This window comes from Strix aluco, chromosome 3 (genome assembly GCF_031877795.1).
Source record: "Strix aluco isolate bStrAlu1 chromosome 3, bStrAlu1.hap1, whole genome shotgun sequence".
NCBI lineage: Eukaryota > Metazoa > Chordata > Aves > Strigiformes > Strigidae > Strix > Strix aluco.
This window is the reverse complement of record NC_133933.1, coordinates 74759551-74772521: the sequence shown is the minus strand read 5'-3', so window position 1 is coordinate 74772521 and position 12971 is coordinate 74759551. Positions and strand designations below refer to the sequence as shown.

The following is a 12971-nucleotide window of genomic DNA, read 5'->3' as shown; positions in this document are numbered from 1 at the left end:
GACAGACGCCATTTTGGATCCCAGGTAACATCTCTAGCATTCCATTTAGTAGCAGGTATTTTCATATCCAAACACTATAAATGCTGATTTTTTCTGAAACTTGTGTTTATACAAGTGTTCACACACATCTTTCTAAAGAAAGGGCCACAGGTAGTCCAGCTTAGGAGACTGAGAACCATTTTATAGATCACTCTGGCATCCTTGTGTCAAGACTCGATATGCCATTAGCAGAAACAGTGTTTTTAAAGGTGACTGCAGGAAAGGAAAAAAGTCAGCCCCAGAAACTTTCATGCCCTGGTGAATGAAAAGGAGGGAGCAAACTATAGATCCTTTGTACTCCTACCTGGCACATCAGTGACCATCTCATGGTGATTTTGTGGAAGGGAGTCTTAGGGCAGCAATGCCTCCTTAATTAGCACTGTGCTATCTAGATGAAATAAGAATATATAATGAATATGGAGGAGAACCACCTACAACAAAAATGGATATTGAAACAACTCAGCCTAAACTAGCTTCACCTAGTTTTTAATGTTTATGTTTGGTATCATATATTTTGTTTTCAGTTTCTGATATTTGTAGCAGAGGTTATCCAGTTAATTCTTAAGAGCAAAATACTTGAAAGGTTCATACACACTTAAACATCCTTAGAAGTTCCTTAAAAGGAAGAAAAACCCTGTGGAAGTTATATCTTGCCATCAGCATTTTTTAAAAAATTTTTGCTGAATAAGATATTGTCATACTTTTGCTTTGGATATGGGGCTGTATTATAATGAGTGCTAACTAAAACTAAAAAGTTGGGAAAATATTTTTTCCCTATGTTTTATTGTTTCAAAGAAAAGTATTTTTTTCTTTCTGCCAGACTTTTTTTGCCTTTAGGCTACTATTAAAAAAAACCCCAAAACCCAGAATATCCCAGAATTTACATTTTTTGCATCATTTACAGTTTTTCAACAAAATTAGAAAATATTCAATGAAAGTAAAGGTACGGCCTAAGGCTATCATATTTTTTAGCTTATGAAAGCTGAAAAGACAAAAGCATAAGATGCAGTGGTTGAAATCTCTGCTTTTGCATGCTTTGTTTATGTATTTAATATTGCCAGCATTAATATTTACACTCCATGGGACTCAGTAAATTTACATTCATGGAAAATTAGAAGAGGATTCATCATGTAACTGGCTGTAATTGATGAATTATTTTCCCATGAATGGTTGGGCCAGATCATCTTCTGAGGTCCCTTCCAATCTGGGCTGTTCTGTGATTCTACAAAGGATGCGCTAGCATTAGTTTACACCCAAAACCATTGTTGCACTTAAGGTGACAAATTAATTTGGTAAGAGATGAATCCCCTTGCATTCTAGCCGGTCCTCAGAGATTAGAGGGGCTAAAGGCAGCTGGACTTATCTCTTAATAGGTATGCCAATTATTGCTGTGACTATAGGCCTGACACCAGATGCACGAACAGCCCATGTGCTGTAGGTCTGGTTGCATTCAAGAGAAGCAGTCAGGTTCATGAATAGTACAGTTTATTCTTATGCAACATCTACAGATTCTTTGAAATTGCCTATGATAAATGCACAAACTGCAGGTTGGCTATATAGCACTACACACAAAAAACTGATTGCAATCACACACTTAATTCCCGGGTAATTGCTCAGCATAGCCGAGGGCACAAATCTTACCAAAAGTCGTCCCTTCTGAGAGTGGGGAGAGGAGCACAAACCTGTTGATCTGTCCCTCCAATTTGGTACTGGATTCTTGTCCCTCCAAATTAGATACAAACTCAGAGTAGTATTTATCTAAGTGTGTATGTGTGAGTGGGTGGGACTGTGGTCAAGCCATTGTTTCTTGAGTAATGACACGGCACATTCCTTGGCGCAATGTGCGCGGAGTTGTTGTAGGAAAAGAGGAAGAGCAAGAGATAATGTCTGCAGAGTTGTGCAAAACATTCCTTGAGAAAAGCGGAAGAGCAGGACATAAGTCTGTATAGTCGTGTCAAATATTCCTTGAGAAAAGTGGAAGAATGGGACCGCATGGCCTCCACCTCTCTTTGCATTCCTCCTTGGTGCCATGGCAACACAAATCACCGGATCTTCACCCCGTCCTGTGTTTGTTCTGGGCACCATGTGTTAAGGAAATGTGTGTTTTGCAGGTTTTTTGCTGTTTTGCGATTCCCACACTTCCAACAGCCATATTTCAACATTACAGTACCAGGCTCATGGTTTTTGCTCTTGTCACTTTCTGGTTCCAAATATTACTCCCTCATAATCAAGTGGAATTGACTTAAACTAAAATAATAGTAATTTAAAAAATCAGATTTTCTGATGCTGTATTTCACATCTGCAGTGTAGCAAAGAAAACTCAATTCTGTTGTGTTGCACAAAACCAAAACAGGAGCAATATAAGTCAGTATTTGGCACTTTCCATACAGCAAGGACCACTTTGTCTGTCTTCTAGGTGAAGACTTACTTATAGGAGCAGGCCTATTAAACTTAGAAGCACATTCAAGTGAGTAAACATTCCATAAACTCTAAATAACATAGCAAACAAACTTTCCAGTGACAACCCCCAAACCATTTGGTTATGAATTTAGAAGACCAGCCATCTCTGCATATTGTGAACTGTCCCGTGGTATGTCTAGAACTCTGAAGATGAAATAATGTTTTCTAGTGGACAGTTAGAAGAAACATATCTTTCAGGGATTATGAGAGTGGAAAAAAACTCAGGCTGTGTGACTTCTACATAGTGATGATTTGAAAACTTTGCATTCTACAATAACCAAGCGCTTTACTGTTGCCAAATTGTCATGGAAGGAACTTCATAGTAAGTTTGAATTATGGAAAGACCACATACATCATTTCTGTAGCCGTCAAACTTTTGTGTGAAACATTACAACTGTTTTCACAATCATGGAAAGTCTGCAAACAGAGGCGCTGCTGTGACATCCTAATAAAATATGAATAAATTGGAGATACACCCATTCACTGGTGCTGTGTGAAGTTACGGTTTCTAACTGGTACCATCTGACTACATTCAGGAACTACATACATACATGGATATGACTTTTGTTGCAACTGTTTTGGTAGTTTCAGTTGGACAGTCCACATTTTAATTACCATCAAGGAAGAAATATTTCAGTTCTAATTCCTAAAAGCTCATCTCTCTTCCCAACCCTTCACTGACGGTCTTTCTGTTGTCTACACTCTTGATCAAACTGCCTACCTCAGAACTGATCAAATCTCAGATATGTCCATCTGTTAACCTCTTCCCCTATAGTCTCATTACCAGGTATAATGTTTTGGACCTCCAAACCCACAGTGCTCATTCTCTTAATGATTTTCTGATTTATTAATATTCCTATTTTACAGGAGCCTGGAGAGTCTTGTATGAGGTTATTTAAGAGGGTCAGCCTCTATCTTCAAATCCATCATCTATGTTCTGGTTATGTTCTCCTCTCAAGCTTTCTAAGGAAGAAAACTTTTGCTTTCCCAGTATTTTCAGATAGTTATAATTCTGGCTGAGACTAATACACAGAAAGTCAAGAACTGTGATCTTCAAGGTTGCTTAAATTTGAGATTAATTTTGTGACTAGGTGAGGATTTTTTTAGGGGAAAAAGTCTTTTTTAAGTGGAGGTCATTTAATGAGGGAGCAAGAATAAGACTGTAGGTGATCAGTCACACTGCTTGACAGCGGAATTATAAAGATTAATTCTCCAGTAATGTTGGCGAGACACTTTTGAGAAACTTCCCAAAAGAAATTAATTCACTGATTCACTGAAAGTTTCTGAATAGTGAATACATAGAAACAGTCCGTTTTGTAAAGCTAACTTGACGCACTCGAAAGAGCTGATTCATTCTGAGAGGTTCTTTCATGTAACATCTCTCGGCTTTTTTTTTAAGACAAAATGTCTTTTCACCCCTCTTCAGAACTGGTTTTTGCTGCTTTTCAGTATCCATGTGCTCTCTCCGTGGAGACTTCTCTGAGACAGCCATGAAATGAGCACCCCCCAGAAAGACGCAGTGCAAGTTTATTACTGCTTACGTCATTCCTGACTTCATGATCTCTACAGCTGAAGTGGGAACTCAGATTCAATTCCATTCTATTCTCTGAATTTTTTTTATTCCAAGTTACATGCATGAAGTGTCTTCTTTATTTGGAACTTTTTAGTCCAGATTCCTCAGATATCAAATTAAAATGACAACTAATGCCAAATTAATAGATAGTCATGTACTTGGATGCCTGTAATAATTTTAGTTCTCTGATCACCTTGTGATGACATGCATAATTCTCCACAATGCTGTTTCTCTCCTGTCTCTCTACTGATTTATGCTTTGTTCCTCATTAATGTTTCTCAGGGCTTGTTTGCTCTGCTAGCTTTTGCAGCCATGGAGAGGCTGCTTTATGTTCTTTTATAAGCTCCAGCTCCTTTATGCAGCTCTTACTGAAGAGCGGTCCTTAGTTAACAAAAGTCTGAGGAAGAACCTGACTTTTTGGAGACGACAAAGGTAAGCTGGGTACCTTAACATGACATTCGTTTAGCTGGGACTGGGACTCTGAAAAGAGCAATGCTCCAAAGCATTGGCAATTTATAGCTGAAAGAGAAGTTATTACTTGCTTTGCTCTAAAAATAGAAAGGAAAACAGAGAGAATGATGTTATAAAGCAATTACAGAAGTATCAAATACATTATAAATTGCACGAGAAGTAAAACCTTACAGAGATGTCACTGTAGCCTGTGTATTCATAACATAAATGAACGACAACAGACAGTGTCCAGTCATTTGATGAGGAAATGAAAAAATGTGTTATTTTGGGATTATAGGAGAGAATCAGGTGCTGTAACTCTTCTAGCCTTATTTCTTGCAACTGACTCACCCTATGCTGCTATACAAGCGGTCCTTACTTCTGGTAGAGTTAATCTGGTGCCAGGAGCACTGGCTGACTGTGGTTGCTGTTAGACTGCATATGCTGTATCTTGTGCTGTATCACATCTGTGCTTCCTGTGCAGGCAGAAGGGATGTCCCACTGCTGTGTGCCTTTCTGTGGTTTGAGCAACGTGTACGTGTGACAGGCAGATGCTTTACGTGGCCAGGTTTGAGGGACAGGTCAAACACCCTTGGAAGAGGGATCCTTGAGCCTGTCCCTTTTGGAGTGAGAAAACTGGAGATTCTTCTTTGTATTCATTTTTTTTTACCCCAGTTCTCTGCCTTTTTAGCAACTTTCCTCAGTAATTACAGTTTGTTCTGGATGTCTGACAAGTTGCTTCTGTTAGGACAATTTCTCGACATTTCCAGCTGGGATTGGTTGGTATCCTCATCCCATATGATCATTTTGTCTAACTGCTATGGTGTGCAGAGGACAGCTAGCTCAGAAAAAGTCAAAATGTTCAGCCCAGGAATTCATGCAGGATGTGACATTACTGCAGCAGCCAGTTTTAGCAGCTCTGGAAGGTTGAATGCACTTCAGTCATAAAGAAACACCTTTCAGATAGCCATACAAATAAATATCATTCAACTTCCTTGTACCTTTCCAATAGAATGACAGAAAATAAATAAAAAGATAAATTTAAAATGAACTGGTGCATTGAAGGTGTATTTGGACCAAAATCTCATTCTCTGGAAATCAGGAACTGTGTAAATCTTCCAACTAAGCTAGCTTGCTAAATAATTTCTATCAACAGAGGGCCTGGGGGCACTGAGTAGACAAGATGAAATCATGCACACCAAAGAGTGTTAAGAAACAATTTCACAACACAAAAGCAATTTGCATTGTTTTCCTCACGGTTCTAAAGCAGGCAGGCGGCAATTTTCCAGTGTCTGCGTTGTACCTTTCCTGTGCCTCGTGCTGCAAAACTCAGCTATTAGGAGACAGGTAATGGCCTGGCAACATTTCTGCGCTGCTTCTGTTGCACTAGGAACTTAGATGTGTATGATGAAAGGAATCAGTGTCTTCTCTTTAAACGCTAATATATAAACTAGATATTTCACCCCAGCAAAGGGCAATGTTTGAGCGCAGTCCATCTGCTAATGCATGGCTCTGCATAGTCAGCCCCAGTTCTCAAGGACCCACCTCACAATTAAGTTAAGCCCATGTAGATAGTTGCAGAGCTTGAGCGGAGATCATGCTTTCATGATACCACTCTGGCAGTATTCACTAGTGCCTGTGGCCCACCCTACCGCACCATGTGCTGCTCCAGTTTACAGCATGACCCCACTGCCAGTTGTATAGACCAACTATGGAGATGATGCACCATTTCATGGAGCTAAAATTGACCATCTGTGAAGTAGGAGGGAGGGGGCCAGAAGAACTCCTTAACTCGATGTTGCTGCCAGCACACTCATATAGTGAAAACAGTCTCAGCTGTCTGTAATTCAGTTATAACATTGAAGGAATATGTGTTAGGCCTGACAGACATTCCACAAAGCTCTGGAAAGGCTTGTGGGCACCACCATGGAGGGTTTTTTGAGCCTGTAGACAGTGCTGCTTCTCTTCAGAAGTCCAGCAAGTCATGTTTAAGACTCTACCATGCCTTCACTGTCTTTTTGGGAATGGGCTTGGAGCTCTGTTGCTGTGGTCTATCACTTGTGAACAAAATGTTTGTCTGTTTATTGATCTGAAAAGGAGATGTTTTCTCCAGCTGGGTGAAACATGGAAACATAGCCTGGGGAATGAGTGACTCTGAATGCGTTCCAATTAATTCTCTGTATTTTATGGACCTCATCTTTTTTCCCTTATTTTGTATTTTTGTCTCAGCTAACTTAAGTTATGAGGGTTAGGGTGTTTACTTCAGAGGTATTCCTTTACTTAGTATGATGCTTTGTGAAATACTCAGCTAAGCATTAATCATCATTTACCCTGTCATTTTGGCTGTGTCTGACATATATTAAACTGTACCTCAGGGTATACACATCTGGCAATGACAGTCATTTGTTAATTGAATGTGACTTTTAATGAACTTTTCACCCAGCAGGCTACGCCAGGAATTTCTGAACAACCATGTTTGTTACAATGTTTTTGTAATTTTTGGTAGCAAGGATCAAACAAAAATGTGGAGACTTTGTGGTAACTGCTGCAGCGTGCAGGGTTGCACGTATTTTGCCCGTTAATCCCGACATGTACCAGATTCACCAAAGTTACATCTGACTTGATAAATGCAAACTCCTAATGACAAGTGCTTTACAGCCACTCTCAAATGTATCATCTGAATATGGCCATTCATTGCACCAGCCATCACAGCAAGTAGCCTCCCCAGTGGCAGTATCACTTGACTCGTCTTCCTCCATTCTCTGGAGACAAGACTGCTGTTGATGGCATGCTGTATGTGCTGCTGGTGAGGCTACATGTGTGCCCAGGCTCTCCATGGAGGTGACACGGGAACAGCTTGCTTTCCCTTAGAATAAGCAGGAACAGGCTTCAAAGGGTAGTGCATACTTTTCATTATGAAGGAGGTGAGGATGACCAAAATGATAGGTCACGTGTCAACTCTATCTGTATCTGGGATACAAAGATGAACTTTACAGTGGGAATGGACTTTTTCCTGATTCTTCTGGTTCTGTTTCTATGAAAGATTTGTCTGTAAGAGCTAGCTCAAGAGATGCCTCTTTCTTTATCTCAATTTCTGATTGCCATTGTTTACATTCCTTTGGAAGAAATGGAGATCAAACACAGAACAGGATGAGGGAAGCTTTGGAAATTAGCTATGTATACATAGACTTGGCGAGAGCATTAATAGATGCAAAGGCAAATTGCAAAAAGAAAGAAAATAATCTAAATGAAGGCAACTCGCAATATGAATATCAAAAGAGAACTAGTTTGGAAATGGAGAAACAGCACTCTTGGAATTAATGTAGACTCATTCTAGGCCCGGCATGATTCATACAGTGCCAACAGGCTGTACAATTTGCATCAGTATCTAAGTTTCAATACAATTTTGTAACTGGGCTATTTAAATGCTCTAATCCTTTTATGAATGCGTGTGGGAGCCTGGAAATGAGGAAGGGTAGGAGGCAAGAGCTGGATATCTGCAGGGCACATCTCACATGCAACCTGTCAGGGCCAACTCCAGGCTGAAAAAGCAGCATCTCTGTTCAAACCCTGGCTTTATCGTTCTGATACAAACAAACATTTCAGCTGCAGATCCTCTGAGTAGACATTTCTGAATCTAGGCAATGTAATCTCCTCCCTTCTCCTTAGAGTGCCACATATATAGCTGTCAGTTCTGCTTTAGGTCGCAGTGAAACTTAAAGCCTGATACTGTATCACAGACGACAGGAGAATTGCATACCTGTAATCTCTTGAATCAGAAGCTTGATTTTTGTTTCATATTTGCTTTCAACTTCTGTAGAGTTAACTCTTGCTTTGAACTAATTTAGAGACCAGTTGCTGGAGACCAGTATGTTGGAGGCCCTCTCCTGGTTTGGATCAACATGAGGATGTGATGGTAACAAGAAAAAGATGTTGCCACTTAGAGTAACTGTGCTATGCAAACTAGGAAGGGCTCCATGCAGTGCTCATGCTGTCTGTATTTTAGGGAAAATACTGGTAAAAAAAGTAAATAAAAAATCTAGTATTCCTACTGAAGCACTTTTCCAACTAACATTCTCCCCAAGACGTTTTCTGAACATCTCCAGAATCTGAGCTTTCCCCAAGTAAGCACGAGACTGCAGGTGTTAAAGCTGCAGGGAGCTGGGACACAGGTGATGCACTTGCTTTTCTGTTTGTAGCCTTTGTAAGGCTATTATAATAGCTATCACAAGCCTTGCTGCTTTTGGTCATTTATTAGAGGCCTCACACATATAAAGCATTGGAAATCTGAATTTTTATGTTTAATTGCACCTGATGGATATTTCTTCCACAATTTGCACTTTTTTTACCCACTTATGGTTTTTTTCTACATCATTCTCTGATTATATGGGCAAAGTGTCATTTAATAATGTGCCATGTGGAACAAGTACTTCCTTTTATTTTTTCAAACTCACTGTCTGAGGATTTCACTCAGTGTCTCTTGTGTTGTGAGACAGAAGTTGCATCTGGACCATTTTCTTTAATATCCCGTGATGGGCCTTTAAGTAGTTATTAATCCTTTTAATCTCGAGATAGCTGAGTTTCTTTATAAAGGTCTTCATCGGTATTTCCTAAAAGACCTTGACAGAAGCATGAATGGTATTTAAAAGTCCCATATAGACTGGACATTTACATATGAAGGAGCTTGATGAAGTCTTCAGCAGATAGGAGTGAGGTGTGGCTTCCTTCCACAAAAGGTAGGTTGATGCTTCCCCATTAGTTCAGAGTTATTCATGTGCCAGCTGATACTATTCTTTAGGATATTTTTAAGTGGATTGCCTCAAATACAAATATTCTTTGGAGCCCTTTTCAAAATTTTGTACTTTCTGTTTGGCTGACTTCAAAAACTATTTGACTGGTAAGTTTACACCTCAGTTAGTGGAACAGCTATTCAATACCTGACCTCTCTAGGAACTTCTGGGTAAACAGGACTTAGGCCATCTGATTTTATTATCCATTTTACTTATCTGGGATATTTTTTTCTTCCAACCATTCCATGTGAGATAACTCTTCAGACCTGATTTTTGTAAAGAAAGAGTATGAATATGAACGTCTCCAAGCTCTTTGGTAGTGAGCACAGCAACAAAGAGTTGAGTTAGCACCTCTTCTGTGGTCTTTTTTGTGATCTTCTACTCCTTGGTCATCCCTCAGCTCTTCAAAGTTTCCCAGTTCTTGTGGTCTAAGGTTTTATTAGTAACTTTTACACTTACCTTTAGCAAGGTGTTCTTCAAAATCTTTGCTTGTAGTTTTATGTTTATCTGTGTAAGCTCCCTTGTTTGTGCCCAACTTCTACTTTTTGAAAAATGCCTTTTACCTTCAGAGAAGGCCTCTTCTTCTATTTAGCTCTGTCAACTTATTTATAGCCCTCTAAGAATTTAGGGGTTTTTTTTCCAAGGAGTGTTCATATATTCTGCATTTCTTAAGACGATGCTTTTAAGGAGGACAAAATGTCAGATTTCTAAAGCCAGCTCTCTAGAAGAGAGAGTTCAGAAGCCTTTACTGAGGCAAGACTGCCTCCATCTTAAAAGGCAGCCTAAACCTCTGACACATTCCTGCATCCAGTACTGTGGCTGCACAGATCCTACAAAAACCCAGCTCAGCCCAGCTCTGTCCCCAGCTCAGGGCTGTTGTGAGGAGGTTTGCTACATGGCCCATCCAGTGAGGTGGCCAACAGAAAAGGACGGTGGTCCTGCAGCGCCCCGCTGCTCTCCAGGTGCCTTCCCCTTTCTCCCCTGGCTGGCATTGCCAGGGCCCGCTGCAGTGGGAGCACCTCACACAGGGAGCAAAATAATCATAAAAGTCTTCATTTTGCTTTTGTTTGGTTTTACTTTATTTATATCCCGTTTATCTGAAAAATTTTAGATGCCAGGTGGCACATGGTCACAGGACTAGCAATGATCTGGGCTACTGAATTCATTCCCTGGCTTCTAGGCACCACAGTAAAACGTAATCTTCATAAATTTCTCGAGTGGAATTCAAAAATAGTCATCTACAGTATTTTTCTCATGGGCTTGTTTCCTGTGATAGCAACCGATTTCATTAGAAGCTTCTATGGCATTTAATCTTATATTGTTTTCTATGAGAAACATCCAACAATAAGTACAATATAATATAAAGAAAGAAAGGCTTGGCATGCATATTATTAAAGTACACTAGGATTTTTTCCTAATCCTCCAGATGCCTAAAATTATAGAAACTGCACAGAGCAACATGAAAAGTTTCTCAGCAAGCCTTACAGATATAAAATCTGTTTTTTAAGTGACATCGATACCGCTATAAGGAGGGAAGAATGAAAATAAATCAAAGAAACAGCAGTTTGTGATAAAGAAAGGGAAGAGAAACCCTGTTGTGGCTCTAAGTGGGATGCTCCATGTTCCTGTCAAGGCATGCCCACAGCAGAAAATAAGTTGATCCCAGCTGCTTTGAAACAGCTTTCCACTATTGAATATCACTAAGGTAACTGATTTGCTGCTTTGCAAACAGTATTTTTCTCTCAGTGCCACGGTGGGAACATGCACGTCCCTGAAGAACTTTTTGCCCTATAATAACCATCCCACTTACTCGCATCTGCAGTTCTTCCAGACATTTCTGTTGGGTCTAATTCAGAACCAGCATCTGAAGCGCTCCACACCAAACACCACACATGAAATCCCACCTGTACGCAGCAGACACGGGCTGCATGAGGAAAGGTGAGGAGCACCTCAGAATAAATAATACCACTACATCAGTCTGAAGGAATACACAGGTTGGGTTTTCCCTCAGAAGACATCCAGATGGGCTAGAAGGATGTTAAGGTCTTCACACAGTATTACCAAGCTAAGTCCAGGACTGTATCCTGGCACTAGTATCTGTAATGGTGCTCTGTATGGGGGTTGGGTATATTCTTATTTCCTCATGTGTCCTCACATAAACGAAGCACTGTAGGTGATCAGCCCACTGAATTCTGGTTTCTGTTGGAAAAATGAGCTGCTCAGTGTAAATCTGTAATATAAATACTAGCTTTATGCAGGATCATTCTGAATAAACTTTCTTATAACCCAGAAAACAAAAGATGTCTGCCAATTATTTTCATCATTAAGCTAAAAATAGTAGTCATAAGGTTTTTTTGAGAAATCAAACCATCTGTCCAAATAATAAAATAAATGACAAAGAGAATAATCATTAAAGGAGATATAATAAATTACATTCTAAGAAAAGTATTTTAGAGGGAGTATTGGCATGACTCCAAACTACAGCTCTTATACTTTAAAAGGACATTTGGAAAGATCTAATAAAAATGCAAGATAATCAACCAATTCTAAGCCATCACCTGAGTTATTAGGTGCTTAAAGTTCTCCTTGTAAATTGGATTACTGCAATAACATGGCTTAAATAGTCTTAAAAATAGATCCTAAGTATTCTAGGTCACGCCAAAAAAATGTAAAAAGTAAACCCAAGGGATTTTAGGTTCAGGAATACCAACTTCAGTTTCAAAATGAAATAAAATTCTAATTCTCTGGCTCCCTTTATTTGTTATCATAAATAAATATGATGAAAAGCTTGACATAGTTTGTAGCGTAAGCACTGAAAAACCTGGGTATGTTAACCCATCTTTAGCTGAATCTGTCCATCAGGTATAAATGGAAAACCTCTGTGCAGGTTCCCTTGTCACATGGCTATGACTGGATCTAGGGAAATAGCTGGATAAAGGCTCAGGGATAGACAGATAGATAGATAGATAGATAGATAGATAGATAGATAGATAGATTGTCTGTAGTGAGATTTTCAAGACAGTTTAAAGGGATTTCAAAATAGATAGTCTAGGGTCCTTTTGGTACAATGTAAAACAACTATGTTAAAAATCAATGCTTAAAATTCCTGGATCTTTTAAAAAACTCTCAAAGCCAGTTTGATGTCATACGGTCCTACGCATTCAGCTGTAGGGAATGTGCTGGTGCCTCGATATACTCTGAGATGCCAGGTGTTAACTTTTGTGTTTCCACTGAAACACAGCAATTAAGACAGAGAACTTGCAATATTCTTCACAAGGCAACATTTTAAGAGGAAAAAAGCAAAGACTGCTGATTTCAGGCCCAGGTTGGATTTTTTCAAGCTCCTGCGTAAAGGCACGTCCCAGAGGCCAGAAGTCTTAGGACAGACTCCTGCAGCTGCACCACGGCCTCTCCCTGTGCGGTGTAACAAAGCTTGTAGCCAAATGGGGTCACATATGGCTACGTCCAGGTGCCAACTTTTCGCATTGTTTTCACACCAGAATTTGTCAGACACTGGCTGTTTGCGTTGGGCAAGGAGCGGGAGGATGTCCTGTGTCATTTTGCTGGTGCAGTTTGAGGGACTGCAGCCAAAAAAAAATGTGTAACACGAAGAACTGAGACTAAAAAGAGCAAGGCTCCGGGTAAGAGCTGTATTTTTC

The 12971-nt window shown here is 39.8% G+C and overlaps 1 protein-coding gene across 1 annotated transcript in view; it reads left to right on the top strand.

Annotated features, from left to right (window-relative positions):
* The first annotated feature begins 12833 nt into the window (after positions 1–12833).
* Positions 12834–12971, top strand: part of PKIB (cAMP-dependent protein kinase inhibitor beta) — a 58626-nt gene continuing 58488 nt past the window's right edge. The window contains exon 1 of the mRNA XM_074819222.1: positions 12834–12953. The gene's annotated coding sequence lies outside the window, so the exon portion shown is untranslated. The remainder of the gene's footprint in view (positions 12954–12971) is intronic.